The sequence below is a fragment of the Podarcis filfolensis genome, assembly GCF_964270895.1.
Source record: "Podarcis filfolensis genome assembly, chromosome: 11".
Classification (NCBI taxonomy): Eukaryota; Metazoa; Chordata; class Lepidosauria; order Squamata; family Lacertidae; genus Podarcis; species Podarcis filfolensis.
In genome coordinates, this window is record NC_139613.1 from 12,836,724 (window position 1) to 12,860,534 (window position 23,811).

Below are 23,811 nucleotides of genomic sequence, written 5' to 3' on the forward strand. Positions count from 1 at the left end.
TATGCATGTGTGCTTGGGCCCAGGGTCTTTTGCCTCACCATCCCCACTGCTGACTCCCTGTTGCTACTCAGCTTAAAAACAAAAAAAAAGTGTCCCCGGATTCATTGAAAAAAATCTGGTAACCATAACCAAGAAGGTTGAGTAAACCCCTTCTGAATCAGGCCATTGGTCCATCGAATCCAGCATCCTGTTTTCCCACTATGGCTAACCAAATAATAGTACTATAGAACTGTAGAGATTGAAGAAACCCAGATCTCCATCTAGTCCTGCTGCAATGCAGGAATCCTGCCAAAAGCCAGCCTTGACTGGGCTTGAACCACCAACCTTCTGGTTAACAGCCAGATGCACTGACCCATTGTGCCACCTGAGGATTATACTTCTCGGAAGCCTGCAAGCAGTCAAAAAAAGTGATAGCTCTTCAGCACAGCACTTGCTCTGAATATGGAGATTCTAGACAAAGAAAAGAGGTTGTGCAGAGTCCCTAAGCATGTAGGGGATCTATTTGAGCACAGTTTCTTCTTTGGAGATCACTCATAGCTGAGTAAGATAGACTTCCATGAACATGGTCTTAACAGTGTGTCCGTAAGTGACTGTGGAGGCCAATTCTGGATCCACACATCCTTCTACAGTGGGGACATAGGTTTCTGGGCGGGAGTTGATCACAGTGCGTGAGTGTCAAGCGTGCCTTCCTCATAGCATGTTTCTCCCTTTCATTCTGAGTTCAAGTGTCTTCAAAGCCCATGACACCTTTGGTAAAGGCTGTTCTACAACTGGAGTGCTTGCAGGCCAGTGTTTCCCAATAGTTGGTGTTTATACTACATTTTTTTAGATTTGCCTTGAGACAGTCTTTAAACCTCTTTTGTTGACCATCAGCATTACTCTTTCCGTTTTTAAGTTTGGAATAGAGTAGATGCTTTGGAAGACGATAATCAGGCATCCACACAACATGACCAGTCCAACAAAATTGATGTTGAAGAATCATAGCTCCGACATAGCAGCCTCCTCACAGCATACATTGAGCCCAGTTGTGTGTAAGGTGGTGGAGTCTTCCTCTCAGCTATGAAGCTGCTCTTAACTTTCAGGGGGGAGGGAACCAGAAGCTCCTGTTTGCAGGTCTGCCCCGTCTCTTTTAATCATGCCTTTGGAAGAGGCATTAATTCCCTCTTTCTGTTGCAGTTCCACAATTCAGTTTCATTCAAAACAGGATAAATTCCGAAGATCTTCTGCTGAAGATCTGCTCCATTTCCTGGTCTTCCTCTAGTGCTCACCTTCAATGCACCAATCTGGAGAGACAAGAAATGAGGCCTATAAGTAATTGGCGGTCCTTGGATTTAATAGACCAGAGCAAATCTCTTCATTTGCTACTTGAGTTTGCACTCGAACGAAACCAAACGGAGGAGGGGAGCAAGAGAGGGAAAATGATAGTGTAATTGTAGCTACTTTTAACAAGGCTGCAAGAATATTTCATGAAGCAGTTCTGGTGAAAAACATGTGCCGGATGTTCAGTGAGGGGAAACTGCCAGTTGATTGGGAGTTTTAGTAGCTGTTGACAGTATGCTATTAAGGGAGGTACTAGTTTTCAGGTGTTGTGGATAAAGCAAAGGCATTCTTGAAGAAGACTGCTATTAAAGGTAAAGGGACCCCTGACCATAAAGTCCAGTTGTGGACGACTCTGGGGTTGCGGTGCCCATCTCGCTTTACTGGCCGAGGGAGCTGGCATACAGCTTCCAGGTCATGTGGCAGAGCAGCGCACGGAAGCGCTGTTTACCTTCCCGACAGAGACGTACCTATTTATCTACTTGCACTTTGACATGCTTTTGAACTGCTAGGTTGGCAGGAGCAGGGACTGAGCAATGTGAGCTCACCCTGTCGTGGGGATTCGAACCACCAACCTTCTGATCGGCAAGTCCTAGGCTCAGTTGTTTAGACCACAGTGCCACCCGTGTCCCTTCAAGCATGCTATTAAGTCTACCTTTTGTCTTTGCTGTAGTGGCATTTCAAGAGTTTCACAACCAGTCCATTTCTAAATAGTATTCCACCAATGCTTCAGAAGCCTTCACTGCACCAATCTGCCAATTTCCCATTTTTTATTAATGCACTGTGTTCAAACTGCAGCACAAGCACAGTTTACTGCAGTTTTAGTTTGCCATTTTCATTTATTTTAGTTTTCCTTCTTTCAGTTTAATGTTCAGCTTCAACTCTAGGGCAAAACTACATAAGGCAAAGAAAATGAACTTGCTGCATCTCAAAATCAAGAACAGATTTTTGAAAAAAGAGGTTACCTCCCATTTTTAAAAGCACTGGGTGAAAAGCAAGGCCTTCATCTGGCAGCTCAAAGACTGCAAAAATGTTGCCAAGTGATTTTCCTTGGGAAGGCTATTCCACAACCTCCAAGTGTCCATATTGTTCAGGGACATCCCTGATTTAGCGAAACCATCCTGGTTTCTGATTTGATCCCAGAATGTCCCACTTTTCCTTAGGATGTCCCTATTTTCACTGGAGAAATGTTGGAGGGTATGGATTTGGGTTTGTGGTTTACAAAAAGATAAATGTTAAAATTATCAATAAAAGACAAATAGAGGTGTTAAAAATATTCTTAAAAACAGGTATTTAATTATAATTATAATTATTAATATATACCCCACCCATATGCCTGGATTTGGGTTTCCCCAGCCTCTCTGGGCAGCTCCCAACTGAATATTAAAAACACAATAAAACATCAAACGTTAAAAACTTCCCTAAACAGGGCTGCCTTCAGCTGTCTTTTAAAAGTCAGATAGTTGTTTATTCCCAGACAGAGAAGGCCCTCTGCCTGTAACCTCACTTCTCACAGTGAGGGAACCGCCAGAAGGCCCTCGGAGCTGGACCTCAGTGTCGAGGCAGAACGATGGGGGTGGAGATGCTCCTTCAGGTATACCGGGCATATTTGTGCACGTCTAGATACTACTGAGGTTATTTACATACGGCATGAACGAAAAGGTGGTTCCTGCCCCAAGAAGCTTACAGTTGGTCTGAGAGCAGAGTGGAAGAATGATGGAAGGCAAGGATGACTGTGAGCAATTGTAGATAGACATCATTGCAGCTGAAGATGAAGGTGAGGGTGTTAAAGAAGCTTACTACAGCAAATTAATACTATCGGAAAGTTAATTAAGTCAACATTAGGTGGTTAGCACAAGCTCAGCAAGATGGTGGCCTGTTACGTTGTGACCTTGCTTGACTTCATATTTCTTGTTTGTCTTTGGAGAACTCTTTCTGATTAGAAATACCAGTAGATTCTGTGCATTGGGTTATTCTGGGGCAATTTGTCTATCTAAAGAGATGCTTAAATTTAGAGTCCTCCTTTAATATATAAAAAAGCAGCAACAAATTAAATCTTGTTTGACTTGCTTCAAAGCAACACTTCAAAGCCGGGTCAATTCCCTGTTTCAAAAAAAAACTCCATAGTAATCATCAGCTTATAAAGGCATAGCTCATTTTTGAGATCTGACTACAACAGCTACCTTGGCTCACCCATCAGTCTCAAATTGTAGTTGCAGGTTGATGGGCTCCTCTCAGCCTTTGAAGCAGCTCAAGGGTTGGATGATTATATGGTGCATTCAGGACTTTGATTGACTAGTGCCTATTTCACTACTGTTCTTTCTAACTCCCAACACTATCTAATACTTGAGTCTTGGGATTAAATAACAGGCAACATTCATGAATACCTTCGCAGCACCAGGTCTGATACTGGCTTCCTCATATTTTTACATGACAAGCTATATGTTTAATCAGTTTTATCTCTCAATGTATTTATCAAGGCATGGCATGTTAGTCCATAATTTTATCAGTGTTTTGCGACATCTGAGCATTTTTGGCAGTGTCCAAAGAAAAGAATCTTTTATTTCTTTTCAGGTGTACTTCTCCGTATGCATTTTTAGATTGCTCGTTCTTATTGCTATTTATTCTATTTAAAACCCCATGGTTCTTACAAATGCTTTTTCCAAATTGATGGCTAAGATGTGATTTGCCCTTTTGGTAACTCTTTCTTTCTATATTATTATAGCTAAGCACATGCTTCTCTAGATCATACTTATAAAACCTTATTTGTTAGTGAGGGAGCAAGCAGCAAACATGCACAGGACTCCTCCTCTCCCCTGGTGGCTGGTGCTCCTGAGGCAGCTGCCTCAGCCCACATCATGGGAGGGCCGGCCCTGTTTCTGCCCTGCCACTCCCATTGGACACTAGGTACCGCTTTGTCTACATAGACTAGAAGGGTTTCAGATAGGAGTTCCGTGATAGAAAAATAGGGAAATCCATGTGCTAAATAAGCAAACAATGGCTGATAACATCTGTACAAGTGCCATCCTGTTTAGCTGGAGTCCTTTTCAGGAATGCAGCAAGAGGAATTCTGATTTGTCAGCAAAGAAAGTTTATGTGGCTGTTAGCCCAGGGTGGTACATTGTATAATTAGCTTGTCATGTGAAGGTGACTCCTTATCTCATAGAGAGATTGCATTTCTTGGAGAACCCAAAGCTAGACTCAATGAAGAAAGCTGGCTCTGGAGCTGCAGCCAGTTAATGGCCCCAGCCAGTGCTATTTTTCTAGAAAAAGAGGTGCCAGAGCTCCCTATGAACACCTCCCTTGTTCTCTTAGAATGGCAATGGCACCCACCTGAGAGTTCTGGCTGGGGGAAAAGCTCTTGTCTCAATTGTCAGGAGTTTGATATTTTTAAATTTGTGTGTTTGTTTCAATATTCTATTGTGATTTGGGAGTGTTTTTAGATGAAAATGGGATATAAATACCAGGAGCAATAAAAAGCAACCAGCATTACGTGATATTTATTGTTCTTCTTATTAATTTCTACACAACTGTCTCAAGGTGATGTACAAAAAACCCAGCAAAACAGTAAGAAACAAAAACCAGCAAGTACATTAAAGCAAACAAACTGATACCATACAAAATGGTGGCCCATGACAAAGACCCATTCATCCACCTGATAATTGCATGGTTTCAAGCTGTTCCATTTTTTTTTACAAGTAAAAAGGAATATGTTTCCATATCATCCCCTCCATTTCTGATGTTCACAACTGAGTGCCATTTCTTATGTAGCCAAGATGGAACCATCTGCAAGCAAGAGGGAGGTATCAGTAGGCTGAGGAAAACACTGAAATTTGCAGAAGTACACACGTGAAAATCTTTAGAGAAAACAACCATTTGGAGGGAACTTCCCAAAACATCCAAACATGGACTGAGCTTGTTCAGTGGGGTCATGCGATGCTGGCTAACTCTTGCAGAAGGATGACAAAAAGGCCAGGAGGAAAGAGGAGTGGAGTCGATGGAGGACATTGCCAACTGACTAAAACATGGAACTGGAGCCTCTTGTTTCGAGTCCTACTTGTATAACCCTATTTGCATGCTGATTTGGCTGTTGCTTGATAGTCATGTGATACCGTATTATGCAAGTGGTTATAAAAGTTATTTTTGCCCCATCTTTCTGGGACATCTAAAGCTTCAACAGTTCACGGGAGTGGGGGAACCAGGCTTGTGAACTAATAGTATGACAACAGGACAGGGTGTCGCAAACCCATCATAGGAGTTCACATTCAGATTATTTAATACTAAGTGTGCATAAGGGCTCCTATTTCTGTGAATTCCTCTGTGAACTGACCCCTGACCCCTGCCTCTCAAACGAATGTGTTGACTGGTATATAACCATCCTTTCGATTTTGCACTTCTCTGAATTTTGCAGCGTTGTTGTTTGGCTTGAAAAATGTGCCAAAAACGTGTGCTATGGAATTAAATATGTTTAGAAATGCATGCCGTGTGTGTTTAAATGTGTAATTTGTATGTGAATTTTAAAAAGCAGATTAATGCCAAAAAAAATGGGGCAGAGTGGATTTATCAATGAAGCATGCATCATTGTCACGGACCAGAAATAGAACGATTCATCCATCCCTACCAGTTCATTGTTTCATTGTTAGGCATGAGGAAATGCACAAGGAGGTATAGGCAGTTCTCATTAAAGTTGTGTTCATAATCTGCATTAGACAGGATCCCTTCAATAATGGTTGCTGTCGCTTTAAAAAATAGCTACACTTACCAGTGACAAATATTTCAATTACCTAGGGAAGAATTCAGCATAGCGCTAAGCAGATTGCTCTGTCAGTACAAACAATTTAGAAGTATGAGAACATTTTAAAAACATTTCTTTTATAAGGATGTTACGTTGTGGGAAAGGATTATAACCCTTAAATATCCAGAAAGGTAAAGAAACAATATTTCATTGTTACCAAATATAGTTCTTGTGATATACGGCAGGCAATCTCCAAGCATAATTTGAAAGAGGGTGAATGTGCTTGTTTTCCCATCAGCCGTGCATACAGGTTAATTTGGTTTTTATAGCAATAAATGCTGTGATAGAACTCCTTGTGCTTGATTTACTTTAAGCCAAATGTGGATTCGTAATTACCGTACTTCAATGCTGGGTCTATTCTGGATCTGTATCCTCAGCCAGCTTTAATGGGGAAGGATCACAGCATGGTGGTACTGCTTCACATTCAGGAAATTTTAGGTGCAGTCCCTAGTATATCCAATTAAAACCATCCAGGGTAGCAGGACTGGGTAGGACTTCTGCCTGACACCTCAGAGCAGGGCTTCCAGTCCGAGTAGACAAGCCTGGGGTCAACAGGACCATTCATCTCAGGTTTATATAATTCAGACATAATATATCACACACAATAATGGTTATTGTTTTTATTAATTATTATTCCAGCACAACAATAGTCTGTATAAAGAAGGATGATACCTTGAAAGCTTATGTAGCTTGTGCATAAATTGCACAATAGAGGTGGGGGGGGGGGTTTCAGGGCATGGAAATTTATGATCCAACATTCAGTAAGTGGCCTAATTTATTTGCTTCTTCAGTTCATCAGGGGCTGAGTTGTTTTTATTTGCCATCCGTGTTGGTAAGCTTGCCAAATCACCCATAGATGGCAATGCATGTGACCTCTTCAGGAAGAAATTAACATTACAGTTACTTATAAGTACTGTATTGTGCTTCTAGAGTACGTTTCAGAGCACAATTCAAAGTGTTGGTGCTGACCTTTAAAGCCCTAAACGGCCTCGGTCCAGTATACCTGAAGAAGCATCTCCACCCCCATCGTTCTGCCCGGACACTGAGGTCCAGCTCCGAGGGCCTTCTGGCGGTCCCCTCACTGTGAGAAGCCAAGTTACAGGGAACCAGGCAGAGGGCCTTCTCGGTAGTGGCACCCGCCCTGTGGAACGCCCTCCCACCAGATGTCAAAGAGAACAACAACTACCAGACTTTTAGAAGACATCTGAAGGCAGCCCTGTTGAGGGAAGCTTTTAATGTTTGATGCATTACTGTATTTTAATATTTTGTTGGAAGCTGCCCAGGGTGGCCAGGGAAGCCCAGCCAGATGGGCGGGGTATAAATAAATAAATTTATTATTATTGTTGTTGTTGTTGTTGTTGTTGTTGTTGTTGTTGTTGTTGTTATTATTATTATTATTATTATTATTATTATTATTATTATTATAGAAGGAGCAGAAACATTCTCTCTCTCCCTATCAGGGACACCTACATTTTTCTTCCATATTTAGCTACTTTTGGACAACAGTTTTGAACTTCTGACTTACGTCCGAACTAGTGATTACTGACTTTTATTACAGCTACTCATACAAAGTCAGTGGCAGTTACTGTTATGCTGCAGTGCCAATCAGACAGAACTAAGGGAGGAGGTCTGACTCCCACCCATCCTTAATTTTGAGGCGGGAGGGGTGCCCTCTACCTTCAGTCTTGCAGCCACAGCTTTCCAAAAGGTCCCACCAAATGCTGCACCAGGGATTGGTCGTTCATATGAAAGAACATGGGTGACCATACTGGAAGTTGTGAATTAGTTCAACTTTATATTTCCTCTCTGCCGATGTCTTAACTACACTCATAGAATCATAGAGCTGGAAGGAATCCCGAGGGTCCTCTAGTCTAAGCCCCTGAAAAAAGTATCTCAACATGTGGTCACCCATCCAATTTGAAACCACACTGGACCCTGCTTAGCTTTACAAATGTGCTAGCAGTTTTATTGCTGCACCACAGGACCGCTATGTATTGTTACTTCACACACCCCATTGCTAAAGAGGTGTTATCCGGGCAGGGTTATCAGTGCTCAGCAGAATGAGCACAACAGTCCCCAAATGCAACAGGGCCAACACACCACATTTTGAAGTAAGGGAGCCCCCTGCCCACCCCACACAAAACCATTATCTAAAATTACCTATCTGCATCACTGTACCTGACTCTGACAGAGTTGTCTGACAATGGTACAGTCTCCCTCGGAAGGTTGTGGACTCCCCTTCCTTGGATGGTCACCTGTCATAGATGCTTTAGTTTAGATTCCTGTATTGGGGGAGGGGTGGACTAGATGACCCTCAGGGTCCCTTCCATCTCTACAATTCAGTTAGTCTATGACCCTCTCAATGAAAACAGGTTTGGAACCTAAACCTAGTTAATCTGTAGTCACATTTTGACTTTCCTTTTTATTCCTCTTTGTCTGCTGTTTTCTGGCAGAGGATGCAACTTAAAAATCCTTAAATAAGTATATATTCACAGTGCAAGCCTATATACAGTCTACTCAGAAGCAAGCCCTGTAGAGTTCAATGAAACTTACTCCCAGCTTAATGGGCAGGATTGCAGGTTTATTTTAATTGGGAGAGGGTGTTTTTCTAATCTCCTTAGTTAGTAGAGAATTCTCAGGGCAGCCTGCAGCAGGTAAAAACCCAAGTATTACAGAACAGCAGTCAAAACAGACCAATAGCCTCCAGCTGAACAGATAATATTCCCACATTGGGCACTAAAATGGATCCTTTTAAAACTCGACACAGCAATACAACAGTCAATTCTTTTCACCGAATGTCATTACAGAAACACAGAGGCGCGCGCGTAAAGTTGCAGCAAGTCCGCCTTAGCCGCCAGCGCTGTGTGCGACTGAGTCGCCAGCCTGATCTGCCCGGGTTACATCCTGTACGTCCGTGCGGACGGTCACGGGGAACGCCTTTCCTCTCCAATCAACCTTTCCAGAGAGCAGCTGCTGTGAGCTCAGAGCTGGAGGGTGGTGCCGAGCGCACAGCGAGCCGACTTTCGCTGCTGGCGAGGGAGGAACGCCACTTTTCCGGACTCCTTTGTCCTCCTCCCCTTTCCTTCACGCTCTTCAATGTTTCCAAGGATTGCTAGATTGCTTTGGGGTTTTCTTTTGCTTATGAGGAGTTGACTGCGGCGGGTGAGAGTCTTTTGGGAAGGCGAAACAAGCATCGGACTCTGTAAGCAGGCACCAAATCCACGGGAAAGAAAAACTTCGCGCTCTGGTAAGTTTCAGGTCGTGTCCGGGTATTATTTTCTGAAACGCGTTCGCATACCCTGATCCTTACCAGCGAATCGTTTAACTGCTCCGTCGCTTTGCTGAAAGGAAACCCGACCAGGAGATACACTGTAGCAGCAGGCCTGAAAAGAAAACAGCAAGCAAGTTTGGATTATTGTTATTATTTACTACCTGTGGTTTCCTTTTTGTGATTTCTGCGCTAATGGTAAGCCAGGTTTTCAGAGCCCAAACTTTTGCAGAGCAATTCAGAAACAACTTGTTTGAGTGCTGAGCAGCTGGAGATCCCAGGAGGGGTTCTCCCCCCCTTTTTTTTGCAGAATTGCATATGGAGGTTTTAGGTGAGATTGTAAAAAACTCAAGTCACATTGCTGTTTGCTTCTTCTCAGTGTTAGCGTAAAATCTTCAAAGTGGAAGTCTTCCAAAAGAAACTTACCCACTCACTATTGTATTACTCAGCTTTTTGAAACATGCTTTGTGCAAAAGGCAACTGCCTGGTTGTAGTATTTTTGTAACGTGGCTGTTCGTTTTAAAGATAGTGATCTCTGATGATGTGTACAGGAAGTGTTGTGGCTACATTAAAAGAAAAGTTTTATCCTGCTCTAAGAAAGGAAAATGTGACGATAGAAGGTGATTTGGGCTGCCATAGTATGTAGACTTTCCAGAGAGCAAGCCCCATGTGACACAGTGGGGTTTACTTCTGAGTAAATTTACATAGGATTACACTGTATGAACTATATGCAGCATATTTTGGGTGCAATCCTGTAGCAATGTACAGGATTGCACCCAAAATGTACAAGCAAGCCCCTCTGAACTCATTGTGACTTACTCCTGAGTAAATGTGTATAGGATTGCACTGTTTTTACCTGAATTGCTGCAATACCTGAACATCTTTAAAGTTGACTCAACGAATTGCAGCGGAGCCTAGGCACATAGCCTTACAAACTGACACTGACACCTTGACCTTTAGAAGTGTAACTGAAAACAATAGGACTTCCAAGCAGCTTGTTCAAGTTCAGTGTGTTGGATGAGTCAGGCAAGCTTGGCTAAACGAGTAATTAAGTATGGAAAAATGAGAAAGCTACGTGCATAAATGAACTAGGAAAAGAGGGGCATCTATATCCTATATTTGGATTGGTGGGAGTTATGGATAAACATATGTCAAATCAGAGGGGCTGTTTTATACTGCCAGAGAAATGTAGAAAAAATATTTTGGGTTCCAAACTGCTTCCGTTAAAAGTTAATGGAAATTTGGCCACAAACTTCTGTATAGGCAGGATTGCAAGCAGCATTCTGTGGGGTAGCATGTGGGTGCACTTAAGCAATGAGCAGGCTGACACAATTCTGCTCTTTCCCAATGATAAAGCTGTATCTTTGTTTCACCATTTGGCTCAGTGTAGTGGATTTTTATACCAGTGCAACAGAAGGTAACGCTGTGGACTATTTTCACCTGCAAAGATGTTCTGTGTGGGAAAACATTTTTGGACACTGATGCATGCATATGTTGGCTGATGCATGTGCGTAGTGGGGAGCTGAGGTTGGCCTGATATATGTGGAGGACAGCATCACAAGGGAAGTAGTCCCCACTTTTGTCAGCTCAAAGGAATCGGTCGGGCTGCTGTAAACATGTGGTTTTTCACGGGAAAAGCAGGCCAGCAGGGTGTGTGCTTCCTGCATTATTCAGTCTTGTTCAGCTCCACATATTGCATTAGGAACACACCCTTTTAATTGACCCACCAATTCATGGCAAGATTCTGCCATAGTGCAGAAGGGGCCTTACCAGGGCATGTTCCCTCGAACTCAGTAGGGCTCCACCTTCCATAGGTGTGTAGCACTGTGACCTATGAACCAAGAAATCCACCTTTTGAATCTTGCCCCTGTCATGAACTCATTTGGTGGCCTTGGCAGGTCTCGGCCTCCCCATCTGTAATATGGGCATGTGGGGAGGATAACATTACTGGCTGAATTCACAGAGTTGTTATACAGATTAGAACTAGATAAAGCACCTGAAAATCACTGAATATTGGAAAGTGCTATACAAATGTAAAACTCTATTAAGATTGGGTCTTAGAAATGTCACCTGTCCATTTTTTTTTTCACCTGGACAGATCAATTCTATATGCTCAAAATCCAAGAATGGCTTGGAAAGGGGGAGATTATTTCTCTTCTCTGCCTACCCTCCCTTGCTGTCATTGCACTGACCCCTGGTGGGGCTCTGTCTTCCAGTTGCTCAGCTCTGCAGGAGAAAAAGAGAGAGATAGAGAGATGGAAGAATAATAGAATAAAGGATGAGGATAGTGCATTTCCCTTTTTCCACCCAGGGATGAAAGAATCTGTCCACTTTTGGTTCTCTCTGTTTCATATTTTTTTCCAATCTTAAATTCAGTTTTCCATATTTCTGCAGCAATTTGCATTCTCTCCACGCCCCCAAAATCATGAAAATTCCACAGCATTTTAGCACACATTTCTCCTAAGAAACACATTTTGTATGCAGTTTTGATGAATAAAATGTATTTTTAATGTCGTTTCCCCCAATATCCACTCTTTTACCCAATTATGTGTATTTTGTAAATGCTGTTTGGTAGAGAACTGTATCACAAGATTTGGACAAGTGCAAATTTCGAAGGATGGCTGCATTTCAGTAGTTCTCAGTGTGAATTGGATAGATTCACTTTTAAACGTGTATTGAATTGAATTTATCCCCTGCCCCTACACTGAGGTCATGCTTTTGCCTCTTCATTTGGAGCTCCAATCTGGACCCATAAAGGTGAATCATGGCCACATGTGCCCTATGTCAGGTGACAGAAGAGGACAACCTAGGGAGGAAAACATGCTCCAAATTAACCTGTCCCCAACCATAACCTTCAGGGCCAACTGTAGATTGAAGAGCATAAACCATGGATGGGCAAATTGTGATCTTTCAGATGTTGTTAGACTACAACTCCCATTCTCCCCCACCATTGGAGCTGAAGGAAGTTGGAGTCTAAGACCATCTGGAGGGCATCATGGTCCTCCATCTCTGACATGAAAGAGTCCTCCTGGATCGAATCAAGGGCTCATCTACTGTAGTTCAGCATCCTGTTTGCCATAGATGCCAACCAAATGACTCTGCGTAGCTCACAAACCAGACACGGAGGCAGCAACTGCCCCTGGTTTATCCGATAGTCAGAGATAAATGACTTCTAGACTTGGTGGTTTTGAATCCAGGGCTGGGGTTGGACTTTATCAGCCTGAGCACCACATTCGTTTCTGGTCAAGCTTCCAGAAGCCACATGTTGGTGGTGGGCAGGACCCGAGGCAAATGACAGAGCAATGAATGTAAATTTTACCTGTGTATATTAGGGTACTATCTACACCAGGCTTCCTCAACCTCGGCCCTCCAGATGTTTTTGGCCTACAACTCCCATGATCCCTAGCTAGCAGGACCAGTGGTCAGGGATGATGGGAATTGTAGTCTCAAAACATCTGGAGGGCCGAGGTTGAGGAAGCCTGATCTACACACACACACACACACACACACACACACACACACCCCACACCTTAATCCTCTAACCAGGCAAGCAAGAGTCATTATCAGAGTTCAGAGACACCGTCCAGCCAGACAGAAACAGTCAAGGAAAATGTGAAGCAAGACCTACTGATGGGTGTGTCCTGGGAAGCGAGGTTGTGGCTGGGCAGGGTATGTGGCCTGGGGTGGGTTGCCAAAGTAGAGAGTCCCAGGTGAAAAGACCTGCAGGGCTGGATTTGGACCCCGGGGGCTGAGGCTCATCACCTCTGTTCCAGATAGACCTAATCACTGTGAAGTTGTCCATTCCTTTCTAAAAGCCACCTGAGCTAGGGGTATTTTATGGGCACCTGGAACAGTGAGATCTTCAGCCGGCCCCTCCAACCACACCAGCATGTCTCTGTTCCACAACTGTGCTGTAGTCTAAGGACGAATCTGCTTGGCACTTCAGAATAGAGTTTTGAAACGTTGATCTCACGTACCTTGCCATACCTTAAAGCTCACAACACTCATTAAAGTGGAACAAATACCATGTTTGGAGTTTCCTTCAGTAGAAATCAGCCGTGTCCGTGATTTTTTGCCACTGAAAAATTATGAGAAGATTGGCGGAAGAAGCCATTTATTTATTTATTTATTTATTTATTTAGCAACACATACAAAAGTGGTTTTTTAAAAAAACAAAACATGAAGATATAGACCAAATAGAAAAAACAAATAAACTAAGGATGTAGTATATCACCATAACAATAGTTAACTATTAAACATTAAAAATTTTAACTTGCTATATTTTGCATAAATTAGTTCCAAATTTCAACTTGACTTAGAAAACAAATTGTGGAGCTGACTTTTATAAGGTTACACAGTACATAACATTAGCAGTAGCTGCGTGGAGCATGTGTTCTCCACACCAGGCAGTATTTTGACAAATCAATGAAATCTTCCTATTAATGTAGTAGAGGCAGAGCACCAGTGGAAATTATATTTTGACGTTTCTGATGCTGACATGCATGACTACCGAAGCAAAGAAACTAGAAGTACTTAAGGCATATTTGTTCAGAAGATACATACTTAAATTTAAAATAAATGTTTTATGGAACATGGTGCATTAAATTGCATAACCTGGCACCCTCTTTATTTTTATTAAAGACTGGTGTCTATTACGAATTGAAAGCACAATCCAGGATATATATATATATATATAGAGAGAGAGAGAGAGAGAGAGAGAGATAAAATCCCAACATAATGTCACACACAGGTGTGACCAAGAAACAGAATATGAGATGGAATCAAACAGGCTTGATTCTTAATGGTTGAGGTCCACAAAAAGTTTTCTCCCCATGCCAGTGGTGGGGGCTTGAGTGTAGTCCTTTACATTCTTACATTTACATAAGTGCATGATTGCCATTCATTATTGGGGGGGGGGGGAATAAAGTGCTGCACTTAGAGAGAGCATTGCTGCAGCAGAAAACCTGTTCTCTTCTATGGATACTGGCCGGCCACCAGCAACAGAGACCTCATGGGACGGGTAGCTGGTAACCCTCCTCTACCCTCAAAAGTTTGCTTCAGAATCTGCAGCAGAGAAGCAATAGGATTATGATTTGCAAACGCAGGAGTGTGGAGAGGTGAATCTTTCTCCCCATCCCCTGGCAGAATGCAGATGGGAGGGAATAAGTATTCTTGAATGCCTCTTCTCCCTGACTTGCTCTTAACTAGTCACTTACATAGAAACTGTTTTCTGACGTCCTTCAACTATTGACCAAGTCCTGTTGTAATAGCAGCCAAGAAGTGGAACCACGACAGAGTTCTGGATGGGTTCAGTTCTTGATTAGCTCCCACGAAGTTATCAAAGACAAAACAAGTGGGCTGCCATTATTGGCAGACTTATCTGAGGGAGCAAGGTCAAACCTCTCCCATTCCGCCTTTCAAAAAACTGGAGTAACAAAGAGATAAGAGGTGGATTTAGCATCTGCTCATGGTGTGCCTGAGAACACACTTCTTTTTTCTCCCACGTAGGGGAACAGCTGCAGTAAGCGGATGCATTTCAGGGGCTAGAAACCTCTGAGATAACAAAGTGAAGCACCGAAGTGAAAGGAAAATGTAGCCTGTAGCTACGCTTGCGTGTTGCTTGGGAGGGTGTGAACTGGAACAGAGACTTCCAACTGAACAACTTGCTAAATATATTAAATTACCTTTATGTAAGACCACTGGAAAGACAAAAAAACGGAATAGAGATGAAAGAGAGTTTTGTTTGGAAGCCCAAGAATGTAAAGCAGGTTTGGAACCTGTGACACTCCAAATGTTACTGGACTACAAAAGTGTCATACTCCCTGATGATTGACCATGCTTGCTGGGGCCCAACCACAGCTTCATTTGCCCTGTGATTTTGAGTCTGAGAAAATTTGATTTTTATTTTGCCACGTTCCCCAAGAAAACCTGCTGTTTACTGCTGAATTTCAACAATCCACAGAAAACCCAATGGATGTTTGTTCCGGTTCAACAGCAAACTGGATTTTCAAAGGGAAAGCAGAAGGACAAAAAAACAACAGCACACCACCCTCTCAGATTCATGACTTGAAATCATGAGACAACCAAAACTGTGGATGGCTTGAAGTTCAGATTCCAACAACATCTGGAAGACTACAGGCTCCCAGCCTTTCTGTAAATGATCAGAAGTTATTTCTCACCTGAAAGTTACAGTGCAGTGTGAAGTAACGGCAGCTCAGGATGTCTGGCTATAGAAGTTATTTCATTCTTTATTCAGAACTTTACCCATAGTGGAAAACTCTGGCTTGGCGAAAAATCCTGCCTAAAGACTCGTATTGACTGTAAGGTTTAAGAAAGTAATTTGGGCTATACAAACCAAACCCCTTTTGTGCCAAGCTCTGTGCATATGTATCTGTGTGGATTGGGTGGAAGTATCCTTCTGTTCTGAAGGCCTTCACGACTGTGGAGTTCCCTGTTTCCACCCGCTGAATATATCAGCAAGTGGAAGTGCCACAAGCAGCATACTCATTGGTGCCAACCCACAGAAGGCCCTGAAATGGGGTGTCCTGGGGCAGGGCCTGAGCTGCTGGATCCCAACTCTGCAAACCAGAGGTGACATTATTGTGTGAATGTTGACATGTTTGGTTACTGAATTATATAGTGTGAATGATTGTGGTTAATGCGTACATTTTTGCTTTCCAAATAGCAGCTGTGTGTGTGTGTGTGTGTGGTGGGGAAACCTGAGCAGCCTCAGGCCTGGGAGGGGTGGGGGAGGGAAAGTTTAACTCTCTCCTTTCTACTGTTCTGGCAAAAATCACCTCTCTGAAGCTATATAATAATAATTTATTATCTATACTCCGCCCATCTGGCTGTGTTTCCCCAACTGCTCTGGGTGGCTCCCAACAGAATATTAAAAACAATAAAACATCAAGCATTAAAAACTTCCCGAAACAGGGCTGCCTTCAGATGTCTTCTAAAAGCCAGATAGGTGTTTATTTCCTTGACATCTGATGGGAGGGCGTTCCACAGGGCAGGCACCACTACCGAGAAGGCCCTCTGCCTGGTTCCTTGTAACCTCACTTCTTTCAGTGAGGGAACTGCCAGAAGGCCCTCAGAGCTGGAACTCGGTGAACGATGGAGGTGGAGATGGACCTTCAGGTATGTTTCTGTGGGCATAAGTGGGAGGTTCATTTGAAACAATGCAGGTTGGTCCACTAGAGTGAATGAGGCAGTGCCATACCAGCCTTGATGTGCCATTAGCCAGCCCCCTTACAATCAGTCCAGGTGGTGAAAACATTGCCTGTCTGCTTCCTTCAGTCTCAGTACTGGCCATGTAGAACTGACCTGTGGGAAGTGGAAGGAGGGAGACAAAGCTTGCAGGAGGCATCTCTGCCTGGCATTGACTCTGCTGCCACCTAGTGTTGACCTCCTTGCCTTCTGCCCTAGCAGCCCCAACAAGCACCAGACGCCGCTGGTTCAGGTTTCAGAAATCAGATAAGTGTTTCTTGCAAATGCAAGTAGCAAGCAGCCACACAGCAAAGCATCTACACACACACACACAAGCCACAATTCATGTCAGAAGTTAATGTGTAACCTTCAAGCAGGATGGCGGTGCGTGTTGCAGCTGTAGAAATGAGGGTTTTATTCTGGACCGCAAAAGGGAGATAAGGAATTAAACTTCTCTTTATCCCATCCCTGCTTCCTTTCAGCTGTTATTTGCATAATGTGTTGATTGCACTTGCACAATTAACTCTATGTCTTGTTTGGCCCTCCAAAAAATGAAAGTAAGGGTCAAACTTGAGGTGGAAAGCACATTAAACTGGGGAGGGGGGGTCTACTCATTACACTTAACTGAGCAAATGGGGGAGTGGGGAGAAACGTGCCCCTCCTTGCCAAATCTCGTTGAGCTCCATGAGTTTTCTTCCTGCCTGGTTCATTTCCAGTATCGGAGTCGGGGCAGGAGAAATTTCTTTAATGTTAGGAAGTACAACAAGGTGAGGCAGGGGAGGGCTATGGATTTCTCTCCCTTCCTCTGCATCCTCAACATTTTATTATAAAGAGGAGCACCAATCCTTACTTTATATGTGAATGAGGCAAATACAGGGGTACCTCGGGTTAAGTACTTAATTCGTTCTGGAGGTCCGTTCTTAACCTGAAACTGTTCTTAACCTGAAGCACCACTTTAGCTAATGGGGCCTCCTGCTGCTGCGGCGCCGCTGGAGTACGATTTCTGTTCCCATCCTGAAGCAAAGTTCTTAACCCGAGGTACTATTTCTGGGTTAGCAGAGTCGTATGTAACCTGAAGCGTATGTAACCCGAGGTACCACTGTATATGTAATATAGCACGCCCACATACGCAGTTGCCCTGCTTGCTTAGTTTGGGCCTTAAAAGCCCTTTAAACTTTGACTGAGTCATTCTCCCCCTTAAAGAAAAGAAAAGAAACCTCTGGTGCTTGAAGAAGCTGTACAAGAGGTTTTGCACACAGCTGTGTTTGCACGCCCATCTCGGCCTTGACCTTGAGAGAGTTTGCACAACGATAAGGAGCAGTTCTCATGATGGATGCCGATTGTACCTGCCTCCTGTGACACACTAGGGTAGTTTGTGCCTCCTGTAAAATCTGCTTCAGGGCGTAGTCGGCGCCTATTTAAAGCCCAGGTATGCACCCTCCCTCACAAGATACAGAAACTCTGGAGGCAGACACGCCAAGACACACATTACACGTAACAGCCACGTTGTAGGATATTGGCAAACAAATGGCAGGAATGTTAATTTGAAAAGTGACCATAAAGATGGATTGTAGCTGTGTCGGTGGGCAAACCTCAGATTCACTTCCTCTTGCCCTTTGGTCTTACTCTTGGAAACACATGCTTTGAGCCACCAACCATATGGGAGCAGGGAAACAGGTAGAGAAAAGGTTAAGTGTCCCCATCGCTTCTCTGGTCTAAGTTTCTGAAGTTGCTTTACTTCTGTAAAAAAAATATTAAGGCGTGAGCATGTTAGTTAGCTCCTGCATTGTGCTTCTAGTCAGTAGCTGTGCCGGTTCCTCATTTTACGTCTGTCTTCCCACAGTGGACCTTAACTCTTTACTTCCAAGCTCTTAAAGCATGGCAATCTTCTTCTCCTTTTCTTAACCTGTGGCATTAGTGCCAAGCAAACAAATACCGTATTTTTTGCTCTATAAGACTCACTTTTTCCCTCCTAAAAAGTATGGGGAAATGTGTGTGCATCTTATGGAGTGAATGCAGGCTGCGCAGCTAACCCAGAAGCCAGAACAGCAAGAGGGATTGCTGCTTTCACTGTGTAGCGATCCCGCTTGCTGTTCTGGCTTCTGAGATTCAGAATATTTTTCTTCTTGTTTTCCTCCTCCAAAAACTTGTGGTCTGGTGTGTCTTATAGAGCGAAAAATACTGGTAGGTCTGAGATGAGGGTACGGATAGGTGCGCTGGTTGGTTGGTGATGGCAGAAAGGATCCAGGAGGGGGAAAGTTATGCTGTTCTCCCATGGAGAAACAGAGTCTCACTCAGGTGAGAAACTGCTGGTTCCCCCCAGTGCAGCCTGTTATCTCCCCTTGTCCCATGTTCATTTTGTAGATGGTGATGAAAAAGGATGAGGTGGACAGACAGAGAGAGAAAAAGAGGGCATAATCATGCATGTTCCCTAGGTGGAGCTTGCCTAAGATCCAGGACAAAGTGCCACATTTCGGACATCAATTCTGGCTTTGAACTCCTGGATGTATGAGAGCCCTACACAATGGTCAAAGATTAAGAAGTGAATCACAGCCATTTCCCACTTGCCACTTCTAAACCTGTACAGTGGTACCTCGGGTTAAGTACTTAATTCATTCTGGAGGTCTGTACTTAACCTGAAACTGTTCTTAACCTGAAGCACCACTTTAGCTAATGGGGCCTCCCGCTGCCACTGCGCCGCCAGAGCACGATTTCTGTTCTCAACCTGAAGCAAAGTTCTTAACCTGAAGCATTATTTCTGGGTTAGCGGAGTCTGTAACCTGAAGCGCATGTAACCTGAAGCGTATGTAACCCGAGGTACCACTGTATTGCCTTCCACAGTCAAGCTGTGGGTCAACGTTCATCCAAATCCTATGCCTGTTTCTGTGTAATGTTCCAGAGATGGTTTGACCTCCAATCTACACGCTTGTTGAGCCATTCCCAAGACACATCTGGGTTTAGTTTGGGTTGGGGGTGGGAATCAGGGTGGTTTTGTTTGTAAGTAGGGCTATTTTTTGCCTTAAGGTGAATTGCTCACTGGTTTTGTGGACTAGCAGACCTGTCAGAAAGGTTCAGCATTTTAAGGTGGAGCTGATTGTGCCAGAGGTGAGGTCCTTCCTGCTGAGTCACAAAATAGCAGTTCCTTCTGCTTCCACGGAACCTGCATTTCCACTTTGCCTGTTACCTGAGTCCTGCTTATTAATAAGGCAGGCCGAGTTAGCTGTAGCTTATTGGTTAAATGGCTGGGGAGGGAATAAAAGATGGGTTTGGGGGATCCCAAGTCTCTTGTCGCTGGTAGTCATGGAAATGAGGAACAACAGCCCCGAAATGAATGCATTTAACACTTAAATCTATATGTCAAGTGAGAGAGAGAAAGCTATGACTTGAGAATGGGGGTGAACAAGATCATAAAGCAGTGAGGAGGCAGGAATGTTGCTCCAGGAAGTTAAGGGTGAGGGGAGATAAAAGTTTTAGCAGCAGTAGGGGAAGTCTTCTAAGAAAAAATGAGTATTTTCTTTCTCTGTTTTAAGTTTGCATCACAGCGGTTTCTTCACTTAGTTCCAGAGTTTTCTTGAAAGCTTAAACTCATGCAGCTCAGCATTAAAACCATTAAAAATATGAGATTCCTTCTTTAGAAAATGCTATGCAGAGCCCCTTCACTCGTGAAAGAAATTCTGAGAATGTGGCTTTATCATTCAGAAGCCTATGGAATAGGGATGGGAAACTGTGGCTCCTCAGATGTTGGATCCTAACTGCACAAGCCGAGGGTGAGAGGAGCTTTAGTCCAACACCATCTGGAAGGTCACAAATTCCCACCTTTGTTGTAGAAAATAAGAGATATATCACCAGAAGCAAGAAGGCATCCTTGTCTAGATGAAGAAGACAAAGAGGAGCATAAACTATCACAAAAGAAATGCAAGAAGGCAGTAAAGAATGCTTTAAAAAACTGAGGAGCCTTGGACGACAAGGGAGTCAAAGGTGTGCTACTGGAGAATAAGGAGATTTCAGAGAAGGTGAATGAATTATTTTCTTCACCGCGGAAGATGCATGGCAGGTTCCTGTAACTGAGCAATTTTTCTCGGGAAGGGAGTCCGAGGGACTGAGGCAGATAGTGGTGGTAAGAGATGAAGTTCTAGGCTTATGGACCAATTAGGTCCAGTCGTGGCCGACTCTGGGGTTGCGGCGCTCATCTCGCTTTATTGGCCGAGGGAGCCGGCGTACAGCTTCCGAGTCATGTGGCCAGCATGACTAAGCTGCTTCTGGTGAACCAGAGCAGCGCACGGAAACGCTGTTTACCTTCTTGCCAGAGCAGTACCTATTTATCTACATGCACTTTGACGTGCTTTCGAACTGCTAGGTTGGCAGGAGCAGGGACCGAACAACAGGAGCTCACCCCATCGCAGGGATTCGAACCACTGACCTTCTGATCAGCAAGTCCTAGGCTCTGTGGTTTAACCCACAGCGCCACCCGCGTCCCTTATGGACCAATGACTGAGTCCAGATTGGAATCACTTGCCAGTTCTTAAATAACTCAGATGCGAAATTGTTTGTCTTCTAACCAAAATATGTAACTTATCCCTAAGATCAGCATTCATTTGGGTGGACTGGAAAGTGGCCAAATTCTTGAAGAGGGATCAAGGGGTGATCCTGGAAATTATGAGCTATTTACTTAACATCTATTTTGAGAAAACTGGTGGAAAGCATTATTAAAGATGGAATTGCCAAGCGCATGGAATAGCCAGTCCTTCAGAAGCAGAGCTAGCAGAGCTTCTGTCTCATTGAGCAATTAGAGTTCTTTGAGAGTGTCAGCAAGCTTATAGATGATCCAATCAACAGTATGTTCTTAGACTAGAAGTGTCTCGCCAAATGTTCCTGAGTAAGCTTACCAGTCCTGTAATAAGAAGAGAGGTTCTCCTGTGGATCTGGAACTGTTTAAGGAATAGGAAGCAGAGAGTATGAATAAATGGGCAGCTCTCAGTGTAGAGAATATAGAAGGCAGAGTCCCTGTAAAGATTGGTATTGGGACGTGCTTTTGAACTTGCTTGTATGCGGTGTAAAATTAGGAGTTGTGAGAAAGCCTGGGGTAAGGACAGTATCAAATTGTTCTAGGTGGTTAAATCAAAAAGGTTGATTTTGAGACGCTCCAAAATGATCTCTCCAAACTGGATGAATGTGTAGTCAAAAGATAAATGCAACTCAAATGTAAACTGATGCACACAGGAGCAAGGATTCCTAACTGGCAATGACTGACCAGGAGCGAGACCTTGGGGTTGTAAAGGATAATTTGATTAATATGCCAATCCAGTGTGCGGCAGCTGTGCAAAAGGTGAATTCCATGTCTGGGATGGTTGGGAAAGGGATTGAAAATAAAATGACCAACATCATAATGCCCGTTATACAAACCTGTGGTGAGACCATTTTGAAATACCGTGTACAGTTCTGGTTGCCTCACCTCAACAAGTATAGCGTAGAGCTGGAAAAGGTTTAGAAAATGGCAAACCGAATGATCAAACGGACAGGCATCATGCAATGGTGAAAAGCGTTGCCTCTCTTTCTCCCCCACTAGCCATCCTTCCAATTCCATACATAGTTTCTGCCAAGGGAATTGCTCATTGCACCTTGACGAGGGAGTTGAAAATACATATAATTCAAGTAAGGTCTCAAAGGGAACATGGCGTGTCAGACAATGCGTCATTGTGTGTTTGCACTGATGCAGGAAGTCAACATTCACTTCCTGCCTCCCAGATAACAAGATGAATTCTTTGGTGTGTTTTTTGTTGAGATACCACCCGCAGACGATGATAATTTCTTGCTAATGCAAAATACAGCACTTGAGTTGAGTGCCCTTTTCCTCTGTGCAAGTGTGCTGCGCTGGCAGAAGGCTGTGAAGGGGAGGACCAGAAAGAGAAGCAGGAAAGGTAACTCCTAACTCCTGATTTCAGCCTCACTAAGGGGAAACTCCCTTTCCCCACCTTTCTCTGCGTGAGAGACACTTAGTATTTTTCACTCTCGCCACTGATTAGGCTCTAAAAACTTGCAGAAGCAGCTGCGGGTTTAACACCTTGACAAGGAAGGTGTCAATATCTTGACATATGCTAAAGGAAGCTGGCTCATCTTTCTAACTGCATTTTTGTGGGCACATCACTAGTTTCAAATGAAGCATTTGTTCTTTCCTAGACTTCGGGAAGGAGATGCAGGAGGGTAAAAGCAAAGGGGAGGCATTTCTCCCCTTTCCCAAACCTGTAGTATTCAATCTAGTTGGAGGTTGCTGCAGCTTTGAGTCTTAGAACTGACCTGCTCCATCATTTTCCAGGTCTCTGCCATGGTTGTTCTGCGGTCCTGATGTCCATAAAAGCCCAAACATGCCTTTTTGTTCCTTTAGCAATCTAAGCAATGGGCCTGGGTTACTGTGGACAGCATGAATGGCTCAGTTAAGAGTGTCATCCCCAAGCAGGTTTCCTGTGGCTTTCATAGATTTTTATATTTCATATTCTTTCTTCTTTTGCACTGTTTACATTCCCTACTTCACTTCACCTAGGAGCATATATTCACATCTGCCAAATGAGCGTAGCATTCCATGTCTGAAAGTGGACTGTATGCCACAAAACCTGATGCCATAATAAATTTGTTCGTTTTTTAGGTGCCCCAAGATTCTTCCTGGCTTCTCTCCCCCCCCCCCAAGCTCAAATTAACACTTTTGTATTGTCATATAGTTCAGACATCTTAGCACTTTTTTGTGGCAGGAGGGGGGTCCAAACAATAACAGATTGGAAGCAAACGGGAAGAAAACAGCAAACTTCATTAGATTTGACCACACACTCCAGCACCCTACCCATTCGTTAGAAGCTACACTAGCATAATTAAATACTAAACACGCAGAGATACACAGGAAATCAGAAGAGAGAGAGGTGCATCCTTTCCCTACCCAATCTTTCAGTTGGGTGGTTGCTTTGGTCTTCCAGCATTTAGCGATGCAAATTCTGGCTGTCTCTGGAAGAGTTGCAATTACTTCTAGGTCTGTTGGACTCTCCTCCAATCTCAGACAGCAAAGATGAGCTGTTTTGAGAGTGTGTGGCAAGTTGTAAACAGTGCTTTCTTATACCATCTCAAATAAGCTGTTCCATAACTTTTTTTACACTGCCAGAAGATATGCTAATAATCTACTCTTAATGATCCACATCTCCATCACAGTATATTTATTTTATATAGTCTGGTTAGTCTATGA

The 23,811-nt window shown here is 43.5% G+C and overlaps 1 protein-coding gene across 3 annotated transcripts in view; it reads left to right on the forward strand.

Annotated features, from left to right (window-relative positions):
* RAB27B (RAB27B, member RAS oncogene family) overlaps positions 1-23,811 on the forward strand; it is a 117,876-nt gene that overhangs the window by 70,200 nt on the left and 23,865 nt on the right. The window contains exon 1 of one of the 3 annotated variants that reach the window (XM_083575928.1): positions 9,070-9,359. The exons of the other annotated variants lie outside the window; for them this stretch is intronic. The gene's annotated coding sequence lies outside the window, so the exon portion shown is untranslated. Of the gene's footprint in view, positions 1-9,069; positions 9,360-23,811 lie in introns of those variants that run through there. 3 annotated transcript variants of the gene reach the window in all.